Source organism: Schistocerca gregaria, chromosome 4 (genome assembly GCF_023897955.1).
Source record: "Schistocerca gregaria isolate iqSchGreg1 chromosome 4, iqSchGreg1.2, whole genome shotgun sequence".
Classification (NCBI taxonomy): Eukaryota; Metazoa; Arthropoda; class Insecta; order Orthoptera; family Acrididae; genus Schistocerca; species Schistocerca gregaria.
This window is the reverse complement of record NC_064923.1, coordinates 51,893,686-51,916,771: the sequence shown is the minus strand read 5'-3', so window position 1 is coordinate 51,916,771 and position 23,086 is coordinate 51,893,686.

Genomic DNA, 23,086 nt, shown 5'->3' with positions numbered 1-23,086 from the left:
CTGCACATAGGTTAAGATTCATATCACCTACACTAACACTTTGTCGAATGTGAGTCTAAGTTCATACTTCTTGGTGCCGTTGACACGTATGTAACTGGCGTCATTTCTCTGTGATTGGTAGAACGGCCAGCAGAATGAGTTACTTTCGGTCGCGTATAGTGTTTGTAGCAAGGCTGGTAGAGTATACAGTGCTCTGCAGAACTTAAGTGCGAATAAGAGAAAGTAAAAACATATTAAAGACTCAGCGGAAATGAAAGGAAGTGCGGGACGATAGGTCTTCCCGTCGTGCATTTTAAGATGGGCGTCAAACGGCTTGAGATAAGCCTCACTGTAAAGCATACAATGCATTCGAAGAAACGTGAAAAGACTGTGTTTGTCAATGAGCGAGTATTTATGATATAGTGGGGTTGTGTTCTTTACTGCAACTTGCTCCGGAGACAGCATGTTGATGACTTCACACAAGGAAGAATCTTCGGGAATCTGAAAGAAGAACGAAGTGTGACGAGTGAAGCCCTAGAGACTGATATTACTCAAGACTGAGGAGCGTTGCAAACCACAGACTCTGTTGCCCAAAGGAGTATAGGTGATTGGTCACGGTCAACTATAGTAGGAGATGACCGCTGTACTGTGCAACAGGCAAGAAAGGACGCACGTCAAACAGGAACTGGAACTGCAGCCACAATTAACAGGTCGGCAAGGCACGTAGCCTTACACTCCACAGTAGCACAGCGACTGCATGCGGGTGATCTCTCCACCGGACGACCAGTGCATTGTCTTCCATAGACACCCGCGCGTCGCCAACACCGTCTGCTATCGTACCAAAACCACACCGATTGAACCAACGAGGAGTGGGCTCACAAGCTCTTCCCCGATTAGAGAAGAGTCAAACTGAGTAGTGATTCTGGACGTACCTTCATATGGTGAGACCTGGAAACGTGTAAATTATCAGAGACATTGTCGAATATGATTGTCTTGGTGGTCCAAGTTTTGTGTTGTGGATAGGTGTAACGTTGTGGGTGTACTGATCTCCAAATCTTTGAACAAGGAGCACTTAATCGTGACCCTGTACTCCTTCACCATGTGCATGTTGTCGAGGGTACATTCGGCTCTACCTTCATTTTGATGGATAACGCTGCACGACCGCATCGAACAGTGCAGGTGGAGAAGATCTAGAAGCAGGAGGATATTCTGCGAATAGATAGGCCTGCCCGCTCTCCCGGCTTAAATCCAGTCGAGCACGTTTTGGATACGTGGAGGGGACAAACGGCAGCACGCTCACATACATCAGAGACATCTTGCAGCTGTCAACCGCGCTGATGGAGGACGCCCTACTTCAAGAAATCCTTGCTAACCTTGTGGCCAGCTTGACAGCAACTTACAGAGAGTGCGCTACAATCCATAGTACATACGACATGAATAACCACGTCCCACTTTTTATAATATTTAGGGGACCATCATAAATTGCCACGACTGCAGCGTAATTATTGTGTTCGAATATAACTGTCAACATTTTTCGTTTCATTCCGTATTTCTTTCAGTTACCTTCTGTATTACACTACAGCAGTTCTTTCTATGTGTGATCCTAGTTTCCTACACTCCTGGAAAAGGAAAAAAGAACACATTGACACCGGTGTGTCAGACCCACCATACTTGCTCCGGACACTGCGAGAGGGCTGTACAAGCAATGATCACACGCACAGCACAGCGGACACACCAGTAACCGCGGTGTTCGCCGTCGAATGGCGCTTGCTGCGCACTAATTGTGCACCGCCGCCGTCAGTGTCAGCCAGTTTGCCGTGGCATACGGAGCTCCATCGCAGTATTTAACACTGGTAGCATGCCGCGACAGCGTGGACGTGAACCGTATGTCCAGTTGACGGACTTTGAGCGAGGGCGTATAGTGGGCATGCGGGAGGCCGGGTGGACGTACCGCCGAATTGCTCAACACGTGGGGCGTGAGGTCTCCACAGTACATAGATGTTGTCGCCAGTGGTCGGCGGAAGGTGCACGTGCCCGTCGACCTGGGACCGGACCGCAGCGACGCACGGATGCACGCCAAGACCGTAGGATCCTACGCAGTGCCGTAGGGGACCGCACCGCCACTTCCCAGCAAATTAGGGACACTGTTGCTCCTGGGGTATCGGCGAGGACCATTCGCAACCGTCTCCATGAAGCTGGGCTACGGTCCCGCACACCGTTAGGCCGTCTTCCGCTCACGCCCCTACATCGTGCAGCCCGCCTCCAGTGGTGTCGCGACAGGCGTGAATGGAGGGACGAATGGAGACGTGTCGTCTTCAGCGATGAGAGTCGCTTCTGCCTTGGTGTCAATGATGGTCGTATGCGTGTTTGGCGCCGTGCAGGTGATCGCCACAATCAGAACTGCATACGACCGAGGCACACAGGGCCAACACCCGGCATCATGGTGTGGGGAGCGATCTCCTACACTGGCCGTACACCACTGGTGATCGTCGAGGGGACACTTAATAGTGCACGGTACATCCAAACCGTCATCGAACCCATCGTTCTACCATTCCTAGACCGGCAAGGGAACTTGCTGTTCCAACAGGACAATGCACGTCCGCATGTATCCCGTGCCACCCAACGTGCTCTAGAAGGTGTAAGGCAACTACCCTGGCCAGCAAGATCTCCGGATCTGTCCCCCATTGAGTATGGTTGGGACTGGATGATGCGTCGTCTCACGCGGTCTGCACGTCCAGCACGAACGCTGGTCCAACTGAGGCGCCAGGCGGAAATGGCATCGCAAGCCGTTCCACAGGACTACATCCAGCATCTCTACGATCGTCTCCATGGGAGAATAGCAGCCTGCATTGCTGCGAAAGGTGGATATACACTGTACTAGTGCCGACATTGTGCATGCTCTGTTGCCTGTGTCTATGTGCCTGTGGTTCTGTCAGTGTGATCATGTGATGTATCCGACCCCAGGAATGTGTCAATTAAGTTTCCCGTTCCTGGTACAATGAATTCACGGTGTTCTTATTTGAATTTCCAGGAGTGTATATTACTTGTCAGTGGCACACCATGCGAGTTAAGCAATGACCTCAGCGTAGCGTTCTGTGTAATCCTGCACTGTTTGTCGGCAGTAGCTGCATTGTCAGAGTACAGTCTGCCGTTACAACACAAAACAGACAGTTGCGTCTGGAACGGTGGCGCGACCAGAAAGCTCGGATCGCTGACGAGCGGCGTCGCATTGTGGTCAGTGATGAATCGAGTCTCGGCACTACCACAGATGACCATCGTGGCTATCGAGGTGGTGATCTGGGGAGAAGTCACATTCTTCCGATCTTGCACTGCGGTGTTACTTACGGCGTTATGGTGTGGGAAGCCATCGGGTGTGAGTTCCGTTCACGGTTGGCATTGATTGAGAGAATTCAGAAGGCTCAACAGTGGCTACCTGTTCACGTGTTACCTCCCACGTGATAAGATCACGGTGGTATATTTCTACCGGAAAATGCTCGTCAACAGATATCACACGTTTCTGTGAACTGTCTTCATGTCGTTGATTTACTTCCGTGGCTGGCGAGATCCCCAGGTCTGTCCCTGATAAAACATATGGGCCAAGTTGGCTCATTAGTTACAGCGGATTTATGAGACACTTCACAAAGGAATCAGTGCATGCATACAGGCCAGTTCACAACACCTTCAACCAATGAAGTGTCATTTCGTTTCTTCCTCCTCTTTGGGTTTTTCACTTTTTCGTCAGGTAGTTTATATCATATCCGGACTCCCCTCTCACTGCGAGGCTTGGCAAAGTTTATATGAAATGCCTTCCAGGCAACCAGTAAGAGCCGCAGGAGTTTCACGATTAGCAAACAGCCCCAGCGTAACAGACATCACACACGTGCTTACGCGGCGGTGCACAATTAGTGCGCAGGTAGCGCCATTCGACGGCGAACACCGCGGTTACTGGTGTGTCCGCTGTGCTGTGCGTGTGGTCATTGCTTGTACAGCCCTCTCGCAGTGTCCGGAGCAAGTATGGTGGGTCTGACACACCGGTGTCAATGTGTCCTTTTTTCCATTTCCAGGAGTATATATATATATATATATATATATATATATATATATATATATATATATATATATATATATATAATTGGTAACCTTAGGACATAGAAGTAGTGCCTATAGTGGAAGAGCAATATAACTAATATTCTTAGAATAAGAAGTTGCAATAGTAATAATTGTATTAGTATCAGTTACGACCCACTAATGTATTAGGTGGTAGGGTGTATTGAAGAATAAACAATTTGCTTTTCTTAAAAAAAAAAAAAGAAAAAACGATACTGGTCACGGTAAAATATTCCAATCGTAACTCAGTTCCAACGTATTGGAATGTCCGACGTTGTGCCTTCTTTATTGTGGCTGGGAACAAAACGTTGATTCAACATACTGTACTGTTAACGCGTAAACTGAATACATGAATCAGTTGGAATCATTGGTATACTTGGTTTGAGAACGACTTCTCCAGATGCTGGACATGTGAGGATAGTACCTTCCATTTTTATTTCCTCATAGTTTTAACGTTTAACAGCCGTCGTCAGAAACTCGTGCGTAATTCGAGCAGATAGATTCCAGTGACGTACATTTTAATTTTTTTCCTTAAGGAATTTGCACGAAATATAGTGAAAGTATTTTATTTATATGTTGGTTACATTTTATTAGAATATGTTTGAGTTGTTAAAGACAAAAAACATACATTTCGAATTATTTTAATAGATATCATTCATATTCAACCTTTTTCAGATGTTTCCTTTCATATTCAACAGTACTTGGGATAGTAAATGTAATACCACTTTCTTCAAAATATTATAATTTACATTTGAACATATTATAGGAAACAACAAGAGAAAAAACTTTTTTTCTATTCTGCGTAATTTTCGCAGATGGTAGACATTTACTACAAATAAGTTTTTACATTTCTTGCAATCTTGCGAAGTTTTACTGTCTCCCGTCGATGGGCAAATAGAACACCTCTACCTTTAAAGTGTAATCTACAAATTCAAGGAAACAATGTTCATTAACGGCAATTTTCTCAGTATTCTCAAAACTGGATGTTGTAGTTTACAGTAACTTAAACTGAATGTACAATTGTGTTATTTAAAAATTTAAGTATTCTTAAACAACACTCAAGAACAGATAATTATATATTGTATTATATATTCATTAATAATAGGGAAATAAGAAACTTATTTAATTGGAGCAGCTGGATACTCAGCATAGTGACAGCAGTGTAAGAGTCCTCTGCAACGAACAACGTATTGGTCTTATCGGTCAATTAAAATTATGACGCTACTGATAAACAAATGGCGCTAATGGTACGGTTAACGAATATATGATTTATAACCTGAGCGTCACTTTTTATTGTCCCACAGGTTAAATTGCGAATGAGTTGCAGTACAAACTTTCGACAATTCAGAATGCGTAGTAGTTTTCTAATCATTAGCCGACGGGCCACAAATACAACTTTCCTAACGTACTGGTTGTCTGTTAAAACTCGGCGAGGAACAAAACAAAACATGACATTGTTGTGCTTACAATTTTTGTTTAAAATTATAGACATGGAGGAACTTTATACGGGAGAAACAATTTGTCTCATGCTTTAGATCACGGTCTCCAAACATTTTAGCCTAATGGCCACACTGGCTCTTCTGTTTAGTCTCAAAGCCCAAGATCCAGCTGCAGTGTGTTTAAGTTTTCTTGAAGCCTGATACCCTGGTACTGCTCGGAACTCTTCCGTGCAACTCAGAATTGTTCGTGACCCTTACCACTGCTGCCAATCTTTACGAGCTGACGCAGAGTGGCACTGCATTAGTCCCTTGGTGCATCTTATTCACGTTACTGGTAGATTAGGTTGTATTCCATGGTTCGACGGTTAGGTTAGGTTAGGTTTTTACACAGCGAAATGCCTATTGTTTGACCTTGAGATGTGGCCTTTATTCACTCTCATATAAATTTATACAAGTAAGTACCATTCGTGAAGGTTGTTGTAACGTGTTTTTGCGAAATCTTGTTACTTCCGTGCGTCATTAACATCGCAGCAAGCGGTCAGAACTTAGAACGAGGCTCGGTTACCCTAACATTCCCTACGGTCACCGCTGACATGGCTCAAGAAAAGTTGGACAGTCTGTAGTTTATCATATCAACATACTGTACTACTGGACGACGATAGATACATCTACGGCAGAGGGAGCTGAGGTGGTCCCCACTACGCAATATCTGTTGGCAGTTACTGGTACGATATTGCTGCGGTGACAGTCGATGCTGGAGCTGCGCTGTACGTATTGTTACCCCTACTTTCGACAATGCTACATGTATAGCAAGGATGTCTTCCGGTGAGTAGAGAAGTTAAATGCAGTAGTCCAGCGCCATCTTGTGCGCAGCGGCAATATATGCAGTCTGAAAAGTAAAATATAATGTGACTAGTGTGTTTTGTGGCTACAGTTCCTTAGTGAAGAAGCAGTGAATATTTAATTCAATCAAAATTGCCTTAAAGATAAAGCCAGTACAAATCTTTACTCAGAACCCGTCCTCTTAATACTATTAACCGTGATCATTTTCATTTGTAGTCATATCACTTTTGCATAATTTGTGTAAATACGGGAAAGAAACAGGAAGATAGATGGTGACTGCATTTATTTTTGAGAGTAATGGGGACATCAGTGTTTTCTGATCGAGTCAAGGAATGAGGCCATTCTGTATAATTCGTAATGAAACAATACCAGTTCTCAGAGATTAGAAATAAAAGTTCATTATGAGGCTAAACATTCTCAGAGTTATTCCAAATTTACCAGAAGCCTACAGTTAGAAATATATGTATCTTTGAAACACGGTTTGAAATCTGAGCCAATGTTGTTCAAGAAAGTAAACGTTGGGGAATGAAACAACAAGTTTATTCTTTCCAGTCACTTTTATTTGTAACCATAGCGCGTATCGAAGTTGTAAACCTTCATCATCAGATCGATTTACATGTGTTAGTATGAGGTATGTGTAGTGCTACGACTTGGAGGGTAACCTGCGGTACTGTGTAGTGGAGAAACAAAAACATTCTCTCAGAACATGATTTTCGGCCAGTTGTGCACTAAATTTAAACGCGTATCTACATGTGAAAGTGAACAAGCACATTAGAATTCCTCCACTGGTCACAGGCTCCTTTCTCTGTCGTAACACACCACATATAAACTGTCATATTTCGTACATAAAGATGTTGTCTGGGAACTACTAGATGCAAAGAACATATGGCAAAAAAGAAGCATGTCTCGAAGTAAAAAGAAAATATATCATAACAAAACTAATATTTTAGAATATTTTTTAAAGAATTGTGGACATATGTGTTCGAGATGCTGAATACACGTATTGGAATAAATATTTCAACGTGTAAAAAATCCTTTTCTCTCAAGTTTTTATAGCTTGAATTTCATATTCGTTTATATAATCAGGTAACACACTGCAAACTTTAAGTACAATAATTATGTTGCCAACAGTCGTAAAATTATACATAAATAACAATTTTAGCTGGGATTCAGACATAGGTATGAAAGGATGGAGACAGCGAGAGGCAGAGAGTGAGAGAGAGAGAGAGAGATCGAGAAAGAGAGACAGACAGAGAGTGTGTGTGAGAGAGAGAGAGAGAGAGAGAGAGAGAGAGAGAGAGAGAGAGAGATTCAGTCACAGGGTGAAAGGGGTGACTGAAGCTGAGCAAAGTTTTCCAGAGCAGGGGATTCTTGAGAGCATATCTTTTACATATAATGACTAAGTAAAGGATGGAGTAATACATTATTTAATGCTTTAAAGATATAGATATACAGTTCTCCCTGATAGTTGATGTATAGGTAGTTTCAAACTGACAGCTAGTACAAACTGTTGATATGATGGTATACATGTTAATGAGGCAGTTCAGTTGTTCATTTGGGAATGTCGTGGTGACATAAGTAATTATTTGTGATAAATATTTGTGTTGCAACGGTACCTAACGGTAACTGCTGGTGTAGATGCTCCTCCTAACAGCATTCCATAGGAACAAACCAGTCGCGTCTGTTCCTGTGGTTACTCGTAGTTCAGGTATCTGGGCTACACAGGGCTCTGTTTAAAACGAAGAGCTCGATGTAGCCATACTACCGAGCCGTGCATATGTGCTTTCACGCCCCGCAGCTAATTAGCTGCAGATAATAATCGTCTATGTATTGGGTAGAACTACGAGTTAGTAAGACACACAGAAATAAAAAATGAAAGTTAAATGAATAATTCAATAACAAGGATTCTATTCCAACGTCTGTGATTGAGGGGGACGACAGAGATTTACAATAAATAATGTTTATTCAAGGACGGAAATCTCAAATTAACAACAGTCAGGTACAATACAGACAGAAAATACCCTTATCAAAAGCAGTAACGTTACGTTGAATGCGTCACCAGAATCGTAGCAAAATCCTCAAACTAAACACTCACCAAAGATACGCGAAAATTAAGTCCATTTGGTAATTAGAATACACGAATACATAACTATTCATCAACTGAAAACAGTTCAGCGTTCAACATGATGATTCTAATAATGAAAACTGCACTAGTTACTTATCTTTTAATGCTTAGCACAACGTGTTTCGACAGTTTATTTTCATTCTCAAGTGCTGTTTGCATGAACACTTTTGCTGATGTTTGCACAAGTGATTTTTTGCCCCTCCGCGTGTTCTGCAGTTGGAAGATATTTTTCCTCCTCTATTGTACTGAATATCACATTTACGCGAATCATCACTTACACAGTTACTCAGTACCGCATGTTTTTTCAGTCATCAGTCTTCTGATTGGTTTGATGCGGCCCGCCACGAGTACCTCTCTTCCGTCAATCTCTCCAACTCACGCTAGCGCTTGCTATCTATGTCCTCAATTATTTGCTGGATGTATTCTGATCTCTGTATTCCTCTACAGTTTCTGCCCTCTACAGCTCCCTCAAGTAACAGGGAAGTTACTCCCTGAAGCCTCAACAGACATTCTATCATCCTGTTCCTTCTACTTGTCAGTCTTTTCCACATATTCCTTTCCTCTCTGATTCTACGCAGAATCTGCTCATTCCTTACCTTACCAGTCCAACAAATTTTCAAAATTCGTCTCTACAGTCACATCTCCAATGCTTCGATTCTCTTCTGTTCCGGTTTTCCAATATCCCGTCTCTCACTACCATATACCGGCAATGCTGTGCTCCAGACGTACAGTCTCAGAAATTTCTTCCTCAAATTAACATCTATTTGTGACACTAGTAGTCTTATCTTGGCCAAGAATGGCCTTTTCGCCAGTGCTAATCTGCTTTTGATGTCCTCCTTGCTCCGTTATCGTGCTCCCTAGGTAGTAGAATTCCTTAATTTCATCTTTCGTGACCATCAATCCTGACGTTAAGTTTTCGCTGTTCTCATTTCTGCTATTTCTCATTACTTTTGTCTTTCTTAGATTTACTCTCAGTCCATATTCTACACTCATTAGACTGTTCAATCCATTCAGCACCTCATGTAAACCTTCACCACTTTCACTCAGGATAGCAATGTTATCGGCGAATCGTATAATTCATATTCTTTCTCCTTGAACTTTAATTCCACTCCAAAACTTTTTTTTATTTCCGTCATTCCTTCCTCAATGTACCGATTTAACAATAGGGGCGAAAGACTACATACCTGTCATACACTATTTTTAATCTGAGCACTTCGTTCTTGGTCCTCCACTCTTATTATTCCCTCTTGGCTCTTGTACATACTGTACATTACCCGGCTCCTCTCATAGATTTTCCTCAGAACTTCGGACTTCTTGCGCCACTTTTACAGGTCGACGAATCCTATGAACGTATCAGAATTTTTCTTTAGTCTTGCTTCCATTATCAATCGAAACGTCAGGATTTCCTCTCTGGTGCCTTTGCGTTTCCTAATGCCAAACTGATCGTCATCCTCAATTTTCTTCTGTATATTTTTCTTGTCAGCAACTTGGATGAAGAGATGTTAAGCATGAGATGTTAAGCTGTCTATGTGATTATTCTTGCACTTGTCAGCTCTGGCAGCTTTCGAAATTGTGTGGAAAATATTTTTCCGAAAGTCAGAGGGTATTTCCCCAGGCTAATACATTCTATACACTAACATAAATAACCTTATTGTTGCCACTTCCCCCAATGATAGAAATTCTGCTGGAAAGTTATCTACTTCTTCTGCCTTATTAGATCTTCAGTCCTCGAAAGCTCTCTTAAATTCCTATTCTACTATATCTTCTAAATCGTTTCTTGCTTCTTCTTCTATCCCATCACACAAATGGTTCCCTCTGAAAGAGGTCTTCAGCCCATATTCTCCTGTAACGTTTTTTTTTCTACTCCTTCCACTACAACTGAATTCCAGTTCCCCATGACTAATAAATTTTCATGTCCATTCATGTACTGTATTACCTTTTCAATATCCTCATGTACTTACTCTATCCCTTCATCTGCACCTTGCGACGTCGGCATGTACACCTGAGCTATCGTTTTCAGTGTTGGTTTGCTGTCGACTCTGACAAGAACAATCTTATCAATTAACTGCTGACTGTACCACACTCTTTGCCCTACCTTTTTATTCATAATGAATACTACTCCCGTTATACCAATTTCATTGATATTACCCTATACTCATCTGATCAGAAGTCTTTGTCTTCCTTCCATATCACGTCGTTGATCCCTTCTATATGTAGACTGAGCCTTTGCATTCCCCTTTTCAGATTTTCTAGCTTCCCTGCCACATTCAAACGTCTGACATTTCACGCTCTGACTTGTAGAACTTTACGTTAATGGATCATTTCTCATGGACATCTCCACCTCCCACTTAGCAGTCCCATTCCGGAGATCCGAATGGGGCATAAGGGACAGCCCCTTTAATTAGTAATCAAAACGTTATCGGTCCCGGGTTCGAAACCCGCCACCATTTAAATTTTGATTAATACTTAGCACTGGCGGCCGAAGACTTCCAGCATAAGAAGACACTCTCATTCTGCCAACGGCCTTGTCAAAGAGGTCGGAGGAGCGGACAGAGGTTCAGGGCACTTTCTCGTTCTAGGGGTGGGAAACTGCCCCTAAAGACGAAGTGTATCAACAGGACATATGGCCTGTAATTGAAAAATTCCCTAACGATATCTCCATTGGTAAAAGATCCCAGTACCATATTAGCGATTATTATTGACAGAAGGATCTACTGAGTATCCAGCTAATTTTATGACTTGATGCAACGGTTCAGCTTGTCTCCGGAGGGAATACAGAAGGTGCGATTTTGGATGGAGAGTTGTTTCAAAAAAAGGAGTAACTTCACTCGTGCCACAGGGAAGTGGGTTTGCACCATTGCTGAAGTACTGTGTGGTGACCACATCATAGAACACTCCAGATGTCACCTCACATTTTTATTTATACACAGATGACTAATATCTAAATTTATTCCTGAAGTCAGTTCCCCTTCATATGTAAATAAATACCTAAATATGTCCCTGAACTCCGCGTCCCTTTTATATAGCTGTTTGATTACATATGGAACGTAAAGTAAAGTGATATAAAGTGAGTCGGACAGCAGCAGTCAGAAGACAAAGTTGGATGTGCATATCACGGGAGTACGTGCGAGAGAGTGCGAGAGTAACATTTGGGATGGGATATCGAGAGTGCACTGTGACAGGTAAAATAATGAGACAAGTCAGCAAGTCATTTCATTGTTCAACAAAATGTCTAACACGATTGGCCAAGGTTTTCAGATCGGTAATAGTTTCGTATGTTAACAGCCGATGCTGAGAAGCAAACTGAAGATTAATAACTACAATCAAAAAAAGTGACGGGTTTTGGTTTCTTCCTTAATGTAATCATCTTCCTATAACATTTTAAGCAGTGTCGCCATAAAAGTAAGGATGTACTCAATCAGGATTGGTAGCCATGGTGGAAGTAAAATCAAGCAAATTGTCGGCATGCTTCAGAAACCGTACCTTCAACTTTCACAAGCAGATGAAGGCTCACTTTAAAATAAAGATAATGTGATTTAGTGCTCAAACGTAGGTACAGTATGTCGCAGATTATTTGATTAACTTTGCCTTTTGTAGTCAGATCACGCAAAAGTAAAACAGTTATAAAAAAGAAAAGGTAAAATTGAAATTTTCAAGGTCGTACGCATTAGCAGATAGTTCTTACATCGCAGCACAAAAAATTCAAGGATTGTGCAATCAATTAACTCTACATGAATTGAAGTAGCAACTTCACATCTGAGAAGTGCAGTCGGAGCATACATTCCACGTTACGTCACAGCTGAAATTTCTGCGCATATTACGCATGCAAACTTATGAGCAGTGATGCGACTGATGTCTGTAATACTACAGTATCTACTAAAACCATTAACGACGTTTGTGAAGCGCCTCCATATGCAAACCAGATATGTGCTATGGCCACGTTATCAGTACTGTGTTTTTTGGCAGCGTAACAGTGTTGAAATTGAAATGTCCCGTTCTTTATTTAACTTTCAAACAACTTTTACTGTAAGTTTTGCTTGGGTACATTGCATGCAGCCATTACATAATGCACAGTTTGACTCAATGTCGACAGGTTGCGCACAGCAGATCAGAGTTGTAGAGCCCGTGAAGTAAAATTATTCCAGTCGAAGGGTATCCATCTTTAAAAATATCAATAGTTGACTAGCACAGCTTGTGGATCAATTTATGAGTTGCTCTCGACTGCGCAACTGTGAGATCTCGGAACTTATCGACACTTGAATTGATCAAACACAGTCTCATCGAAAAAGACAACAATGATCATATTCGTCAGTAGCCTCAGCAAAAGATATTGATTATTTTAGGGTCGTAAACATTAACTGACAGTTTTTATACTACAAAATAAACGTTTAAAATTGATGTAATTTATTAATTATGCACGAATCGCAGCTACATCTTTACATATCTGAACTGTAGTCGTACTGTAGTACTGTTTGAAAAAAGCACCACAAATATTCAGTCAATTCTTGATACGATTTCAAATTGATGCAGATAAACACCTGTTGCTTTAAATATTCAGCAATTTAAAACTTAGTTCTTAAACAGTGCAAAAATATAGCATTGTGTGACTATAATATCAGAATAATGTCTCTGAACTGGAATCAACTAAATACAAATACCTACATGTAATAATTAATAGCAATGAGATATGAGACGGTCACACAGTATGTGGGGTCAGTAAATGTTGGTATCACTTCAGTTCATTGTAAGGACAGAAGTAAAATGCAGTCAGTCTGTATAGAAGACTGCTTACAAAATACATGTGCGTTCCATCCTAGAACGTAACTAACGCAATGGAATTCACACCAAATAGGTCAGTTGATGGTGAGCTTATAAGCAGGACAGCACGCATGGTCACAGGTATTTTGACCCACGGTATAAATTCAGTGAGATACAGAAAAACTTCTTTTCGCTTCACACTTGAAGATAGACGCAGCATCCTTACCAAGTAGCTTTAAGTGATGAATCTAGTAATATACCACAGCCACCTACGTATTGCTCCCACAGGAATATAAAAACAAAATTAAACCAATTACTGAGAGTGAAGGGGTGTTTAAGCAAGCATTGTTTATGGACTCCATAATAAATGGAGCAGGGAAAACCTGTAAATAGTGGCACAATGGAAATAAACGTCTGCGTTCACTTCATAGTGGTTTACAGAGAGTAGATCTATATGTAGAACATGTTTGTTCCACATCTTATATTGGCCAGAGGGGCAGGGCTTTTAAAATTATGTTTCAGGAGCATTTACTCACTACCAAGGGACAGGTTAAACACATTGCGACCTTCGCTGAGCATCTTAAATGCAATGTCCATGAGCCACCTATGTTCGGAAAGTTAAGGGTTTTGCACCACTTCCCCAAAGGTAAGAGGGTCAATCTGCTTGAAAACATCGAAACTGTTAATCATTTGCATGGTAAGAGGGACTCCTTATACAAAGATCAGTTATAAAGCAAGAATCAGGTTTATTATGATTGCATGTTTTTTAAACCATTTAATTTGTTTTTAGCTTTTTGTTACTAGGGCATCTGTCGCTTCTCATGTGTAAGGAGTTGTATTTTATCTTTTCGGCATTGTTACTGTTACGTCTGCCATAGACGGCCCCTGCCTGGCAGACTACACTCAAGACACCCCTGTGTACCATATAACATACACAAGCACTTGCAGGCGCAACCGAGAGAAAAACAATTCTTCAAAACAAACAGAACTTGCTATAGACTAATGCGAACCTTTTTCTGCAGAGGTCGCCTCACACATACAGGGAAAGTTGGAGTACTCCGCTGACCTCCGCCGGCTTTATAAGGCCAGCGCAACAGCAGTACAGCCAGTTCCTCTCCGTGCTGGGACCAGCTCTGATGGACCTCCCCAACGCTATTGATGAATGGTCGTCTACAAGTTACTTTTTTTTCTATACAGTGATTGTTAGAGAAGTGTAGTTCAGTTTCAATAAACGACATTATACTGAGTGTTCTACAATGCAGGGTATTCTAAAGTTACCTTTTAGCCATAGGTTTGTAGCATAACTTTTATTTTATTGCTCTACGTACTCTATTTCATTATTGTCCCACATCGATTTTGAGTATAGGGGTTTTCTATGTCTCTGTGCATAGCTTTAGATCTGGCATGTCCTGCATTGTGTATATTCATATATGATCTATTACGTTTTACTTATTTCTTCGGTTTACTATTACAATTTCAGTTTTACGCCAATATCACACTGTAAACGCGACGGTAGCGCCCCATGGCGACTGTCATTACTGCCACCCCAACATTTTGCATGAGCTCCTATCATCCATTTGTATGCACTATGTGATTACGAATAGCCCTCTGGGGTCGTTGTAGTGTGCGGCTGTTTACGGTTTGCACGCGAGGTCCTGTTCTGCACTGCTATGCCTGTCGTCGCCTCCATGAGGTAGTATGCATTTTCGGTTTCTCCTTCGCTCTGTACTAATGCCTGTGCCCAGTGATTTTATTTCATTAATTTTTAATATTATTCCATATAGGCTGCCTTTTAGTAAGTCTTATGTGGTATCATTCCTTTTACGGATGCTCTTTAGAAGGCGTTTTCTCCTCTTGTAATGTGAGTTGCATTGCGTTTCTCTGTATAATCTCATTCGGTTGGTTTCAGAAGTTTATTTCGTTTTTGTACTAGCCCAGAACACGACCATGCCGGATTTATTGTAATATCGCCATGTCCTTATGTTTTCAGAGCACCTGATGATGCCCTGCTCCGGCGAAACGAGTCGTTCTGAAGTTACTAAAGAACAACCTGCAACCTACGACTATTTTGTAATTAGAACTAACTACCAGTCTCTTGTATCAAGCAGTTAAACACACAAACTCACAATGCAGATGTATTTCCGAAGAAAAACTACACCGTTTCGAAAAGAGTGTAATATCGATCGCTCAGGAGGTTTCCATCACCTCTCCTGTTTCCTAATCTTCTAGTGTCAAAAACTTTTCCCAGCAAACTGTCAACAGCATTTATAAACCTGGAGGCATGCATGACACAAAGAAAGGTACAAATGGATCTGAGCACTATGGGACTTAACTTCTGAGGTCATCAGTCCCCTATAACTTAGAACTACGTAAATTTAACTAACCTAAGGACATCACAGACATCCATGCCTGAAGCAGGTTTCGAACCTGAGGCCGTAGCGGTCGCGCGGTTCCAGACTGTAGCACCTAGAGCTGCTCGGCCACCCCGGCGGGCATGACATACACTGCGCTGTCTTACAATTCATTTACTCATTACGGCTTCGTGCATCGATTGTCTTCACAGCACTAGTTCAGAAACTAAAACAAAGTGATAACTGTGAATCTCAAAACACATTACATTTTCGTGTGAATTATTAGTGCACTTATGAAACGTACTCGTATCTTATTTTAACTAAAGTTCAGTCTTGATCACAACAATTACAGGTGACCGGTGTCGGTTATATTTATATAACCATTTTCAGACCCAGGGCTCTTTGGAGGATTGTAGGTGGAGCTCTCCTCAGGTGCATCAGTTGACTTCGTAGCAGCTGAGGAAAGTTCCGCCTACCATCCTCCAAGGAAGCCATGGGTCTGAAGATGGTTATATAAATATAACCGAAACCGGTCACCTATATTATTGAGACACAAGTGTTGTGATCAAGACTGAACTTGAGTTAAAATATAATAATCTATTGATCCCTGTTTTCCAAGAATATTTACCAAAATTGTACTCGTATCTGTTGTACAACTTCATGTGGCATATATGCTACATTACCTGGAAAGGACATGCCATTGATGACTTGAAAACGTGAGAAAATTGATAGTTAAAGCCGTAATACAGGCTTAACCATGCAGAAAACAAGGTTGAAAACCTGTAAGAGCAGTAATTACAAAGCACCTTTGCTCGGGCACAACAAGATCCAGTGCGCTAACACAGAATATGTGATGAAAAAGCTACAAGCCGAAGGTAAAGAATATAGGTCAAAGAATAACATAAAAAATACGTGTACACTACCCTACAGCGCTACATGTAACGTCTGTATGCGAGTGAAACATGCAACATGAGCTCGTTCAGCTAACCCCGACATTGAAACGTTCTGTTCGCGGACACTACGCATTTCTCGGCGACCGATATGACTCAAGATCAAAACAGAGTTACAAACCTAAGGGGATTTCCTGCCGCTGCTTCGCTTTGCTTTTGGTCGCGTGTTCGCCGTGCTTTTATTTCTGATTCGTTTTCGGGTTCCCCGGTGGAGCGGGGCCAACTCTAATACGCGAGTATTTCCCACGGGAGACGGGCGGGCAGCCATCTGTACGGACAGAAGAGACCGCCAGCCACTGCCCCCCTCCCCTCCCCCACACACATGTTTTGCTCGCCGGCCCGCTGGCTGCCAGCTGCCCACAGGGGGAGCTGCGCACCGCTTCCCTCACTACTTGCGAAACCAGCTCCGCGCAGACACCGCATGTGCTGCTGTCTCCGGAAATAAGAATTCGTAATAACAAAGATTGCCACTGCACATGTTTTTAATTGATTTAACTTTACTCTGATACTCTGAGGGGTAGATTCACATGCCTTTTGTTTTACCATTTACATCTACGTGACTACTCTGCAACTAACTCCTCTAAGGTGTTTGCCAGAGTGTACAGGGTGTCCAGAATGAGACTCCAACATTTTAATATCCTATATTTTTCTCATTTCAGATGGTGAACCTGTGAATTCTGAAGGGGCAGACAGAGCAACTCATCAAGTTTGTGGTGTGCAAATTTGATACGACAAGTGGCCGTAGTGGAGCTGTAATCAACTGTTTTAGCAAAATGGAGGATATGAAGGAGCGTGCACAAGTGGTCTGGTGGTATGCAGAGACAAAATCGGCGACCCAACTGCAAAGAGACTTTCGTCGAGTTTACTAAAAGCGCTCCCGTCGTTCGAGACTATAAAGAAGTGGTGTGATCAGTTTTTGGCTACTGGGAGTGTTGCGAAAGGGCATGGTGGCGGTACGCCTGGGATCAGAGAACATCATGTGGAACAAGTGTGGCGGTCATTCGAACAAAGTCCACAGAAGTCAGTGAGACAGGCAACACGAGAACTTCGTATGAAACTTTCAACAGTGCACAAAGTGCTTCATCAGCGATTCCGTTTGTACGCATATAAAGTGAAGGTTTTGCAAGAAATCAAGCCTGATGATCGACCAAAGCGAGAAGAATTTGCATGTGTCATGTTAGATCGCATTGCCGCGAACGAGACATTTTTATCACGTGTGATGTTTACTGACGAGGCAACCTTTCACGTGTCAGGGGCTGTTAATCGTCACAATGTGCGCATCTTCGGGTCCGAAAATCCACATGCACCTAGGGAACACATGCGCGACAGTCCGAGAGTTAATGTGTGGTGTGGTTTGATGATAAATCGCATTGTTAGGCCGTTTTTCTTTCAGGAGCCGACTGTGGATGGAGCCATCTACCTGCACATCTTGGAACAATTCGCTGGAAGCAGATAACAGACATGCAGCCACATGTAATGTTTCAAGGTGCACCAACCCATTGGAGCCTTGATGTCCGAAAATTTTTAAACAACACATTCCCGCAACGATGATTGGCCGTGGAGTTCTAATTCCTTGGCCTCACGTTCGCCCGACATAACCACCTCGATTTTTTCTTGTGGGGTTATGTGAAAGACCGGGTATACGCCACACCAGTAAAGGACCTGCAAGACTCGAGACAGCGCATAAGAATTCTCATCAACTCTGTCACGGAACAGATGCTCCGTAACACATGGCACGAAATCGCTTATAGACTTGATATTCTTCACGCTCCCGTGGCGCCCATGTTCAACTGTGCTGAACCGCCCACCTGTGTATGAAAACTTGATGAGCTGCTGTACGATTTCCTTGTATTTGTTCGTCAATAAATTGTGCTTCTTCGCGGATTTTTTGAGTTGAAATGTTGGATGCTCATTGTAGACACCCTGTATGTAGAACCACGTTCAGACTCCTTGCTTCCTTCATTATACTAAGAGCAATTTGAATTAGTTTGGTGTCACTAGCCGTGCCCGCTACCTGAAGATCTGTGACTTGCTGCCGCTAAGGGAAGGACCAAACGTGTTTGCTCTTTCTCTACCAAACTTTGTTAATTGTGTGCTCACAAGGAACTTTCCCCAAATAACTTAGATAATTGACATTACAGGAGAAATTATTTCAAACAGACAACACTTCTTTCACATTTGGTTAAAGTAGCAACTCCCGTACCTTGTCGCCCAACGAATATTCTAATTTCTTCCCCTTACTGACTTACTAACAACAAGCCACATAATTCAGATAACGGGCCAACTAGTGACGTCAAACTAATTCATATTGAATTTAAAATAGTCAGGGAAGCAACAGACTGTCACCCATAAACGAAGAACAAGTAACCAGATGTATATCGACTGACAGGAAAATAGAGAAACAGCATTAAGCCACCAACAATTTTTTGCAGGCAACTTGTCAGTAAATATTTGCCGAGAATTTAGCGTATGGTGTCAAGCCACATAATTACAAGCACTTCCAAGATCACAGTCAGCATTCGGTGGACCCAAAATTTAACATCTATGAATACAATTCCTGAAACAAAACTAAGCCAATTATAAGAACATAACAATGTTAAACATCTGTGAACACCACGCTCCCAGACTGACCCCTCGTCTAAAGTCCAATCAGACAAAACAAGCACTCAATCAAATGCTGCCAGCCTCGTGTTTATTCAGTTTTTTTTATTGAGTTTCGATCCCCCCCCGTATGGGCTCGCTAACAGTAGCTTAGTATGCCGCTCTTCAGCCCACATAATTATTTTTTTTTAAAGAGGAAGATGATAAATAATAAAAACAGGTAATCCCTTGATGCCTCAAAACATGTCCTACCAACGGATCCCTTCTTCTGGTCAAGTTGTGCCACAAACTTCTCTTCTCTCCAATCCTATTCAATACTTCCTCATTACTTATGCGATCTACCCATCTAATCTTCAGCATTCTTCTGTAGCACCACATTTCGAAAGCTTCTATTCTCTTCTTGTCTAAACTATTTATCGTCCATGTTTCACTTCCATACATGGCTACACTCCATACAAATACTTTCAGAAAAGACTTCCCGACACTTAAATCTATACGCGATGTTAACAAATTTCTCTTCTTCAGAAACGCTTTCCTTGCCATTGCCAGTCTACATTTTATATCCTCCCTACTTCGACCATCACCAGTTATTTTCCTCTCCAAATAGCAAAACTGATTTACTACCTTAAGTGTCTCATTTCCTAATCTAATTCCCTCAGCATCACCCGACTTCATTCGACTACATTCCATTATCCTCGTTTTGCTTTTGTTGATGTTCATCTCATATACTCCTTTCAAGACACTGTCCATTCCATTCAGCTGCTCTTCCAAGTCCATTTCTGTCTCTGACAGAATTACAATGTCATCGGCGAACCTCAAAGTTTTTATTTCTTCTCCATGAATTTTAATACCTACTCCGAATTTTACTTCTGTTTCCTTTACTGCTTGCTCAATATACAGATTGAATAAAATCGGTGAGAGGTTACAACCCTGTCTCACTCCGTTCCCAACCACTGCTTCCCTGTCACATCTCTCGACTCTTATAACTGCCATCTGGTTTCTGTACAAATTGTAAATAGCCTTTCGCTCCCTGTATTTTACCCCTGCCACCTTTACAATTTGAAAGACAGTATTCCAATCAACATTGTCAAAAGCTTTCTCTAAATCTACAAATGCTAGAAACGTTGGTTTGCCTTTCCTTAATTTTTCTTCTAAGATAACGCGTAAGGTCAGTATTGCCTCACGTGTTCCAGTATTTCTACGGAATCCAAACTGATCTTCCCCGAGGTCGGCTTCTGCTAGTTTTTCCATTCGTCTGTAAAGAATTCGTGTTAGTATTTTGCAGATGTGGCTTATTAAATTGATAGTTCTGTAATTTTCACATCTGTCAACACCTGCTTTCTTTGGGATTTGAATTATTATATTCTTCTTGAAATCTGATGGTATTTCACCTGTTTCATACATCTTGCTCACCAGATGGTAGAGTTTTGTCAGGACTGGCTCTACCAAGGCCGTCAGTAGTTCTAATGGAATGTTGTCTACTCCGGGGGCTTTGTTCCGACACAGGTCTTTCAGTGCTCTGTCAAACTCTTCACGCAGAATCGTATCTCCCATTCCATCTTCATCTACATCCTCTTCCATTTCCATAATATTGTCCTCAAGTACATCGCCCTTGTATAGACCCTCTATATACTCCTTCCACCTTTCTGCTTTCCCTTCTTTGCTTAGAACTGGGTTTCCATCTGAGCTCTTGATGTTCATACAAGTGGTTCTCTTATCTCCAAACGTCTCTTTAATTTTCCTGTAGGCAGTATATATCTTACCCCTAGTGAGATAAGCCTCTACATCCTTACATTTGTCCTCTAGCCATCCCTGCTTAGCCATTTTGCACTTCCTATCGATCTAATTTTTGAGACGTTTGTATTCCTTTTTGCCTGCTTCATTTATTGCATTTTTTATTTTCTCCCTTCATCAATTAAATTCAATATTTCTTCTGTTACCCAAGGATTTCTACTAGCCCTCGTCTTTTTACCTACTTGATTCTCTTTTGCCTTCACTACTTCATCTCTCAAAGCTATCCATCCTTCTTCTACTGTAATTTTCCCCCCATTCCTGTCAATTGTTCCCTTATGCTCTCCCTGAAACTCTGTAGAACCTCTGGTTCTTTCAGTTTATCCAGTTCCCATATCCTTAAATTCCCACCTTTTTGCAGTTTGTTCAGTTTTAATCTACAGGTCATAACCAATAGATTGTGATCAGAGTCCACATCTGCCCCTGGATATGTCTTACAATTTAAAACCTGGTTCCTAAATCTCTGTCTTACCATTATATAATCCATCTGATACCTTGTAGTATCTCCAGGGTTCTTCCATGTGTACAACCTTCTTTTATGATTCTTGAACGAAGTGTTAGCTATGATTAAGTTATGCTGTGTGCAAAATTCTACCAAGCGGCTTCCTCTTTCATTTCTTAGCCCCAATCCATATCCACCTACTACATTTCGTTCTCTCCCTTTTCCTACACTCGAATTCCAGCCACCCATGACTATTAACTTTTCATCTCCCTTCACTATCTGAATGATTTCTTTTATTTCATCATACATTTCTTCAATTTCTTCGTTATGTGCAGAGCTAGTTGGCATATAAACTTGTACTACTGTAGTAGGTGTGGGCTTCGTATCTATCTTGGCCACTATAATGCGTTCACTATGCTGTTTGTAGTAGCTTACCCGCATTCCTATTTTCCTATTCATTATTATACCTACTCCTGCATTACCCCTATATGATTTTGTTTTTATAACCCTGTAGTCACATGAACAAAAGTCTTGTTCCTCCTGCCACCGAACTTCACTAATTCCCACTATATCTAACTTTAACCTATCCATTTCCCTTTTTAAATTTTCTAACCTACCTGCCTGATTAAGGGATCTGACATTCCACGCTCCGATCCGTAGAACACCAGTTTTCTTTCTCCTGATAACAACATCCTCTTGAGTAGTCCCCTCCCGGAGATCCGAAAGGGGGACTATTTTACCTCCGGAATATTTTACCCAAGAGGACGCCATCATCATTTAATCATACAGTAAAGCTGCATACCCTCAGGAAAAATTACGTCCGTAGTTTCCCCTTGCTTTCAGCCGTTCACAGTACCAGCACAGCAAGGTCGTTTTGGTTATTGTTACAAGGCCAGATCAGTCAATCATCCAGACTGTTGCCCTTGCAACTACTGAAAAGGCTGCTGCCCTCTTCAGGAACCACACGTTTGTCTGGCCTCTCAACAGATACCCGTCCATTGTGGTTGCACCTACAGCTATCTGTATGAGAGAGACACTCAAGCCTCCCCACCAACAACAAGGTCCATGGTTCATGGTGGGGGGGGGGGGGGAATGATCTAATGAAATACATATGAAGCAGACAGGTAAAAATAATAGACAATTAAAGACCACGGCGACAGTCTGGTTACTGTTCACAAGATACATAAAATTCACACTCAGCGACAGCATGATTTCTCTTTGCAACACTTTGGAAAGAAGACGAACAACACTGAACATTCACTTGAACACTGCACTAAAAAGTTGGCAAATTGACATACCACAGCTGAGGGGCGGTGGGGGGAACCTGGACAGACGAATGGAAAATAAAAAGGGGGAAAGTAGAGTAGAGGAAACACAAAGGGGAAGGGGTGAATAGAGCTGATGGAGGAAGCGGACCCATTAGGCGGAAGGGGGGTGGGGGTGCTGGGCAGACACGACAGGGAATGGGGAAAGGCAGGGAAGGGGAATACGAAAGGAGTCAGGGGGAGGTATGGAGAGGTCAGGTGGGGAGAAAATCGTATGGAAGGGGGTGTGAGAGGGAGTCCAGGCAAAGGACAGAGGAAAGGCGGAGGGGGGGGGGTGAGGATCTGAGTTGATAGAAGGGATACATGGAGGGAGAGAGGGCAACATTTGGGTGGGGGAGTTGATGGAAGCCACCCTGGGAAAGGAGATGAAAGGTG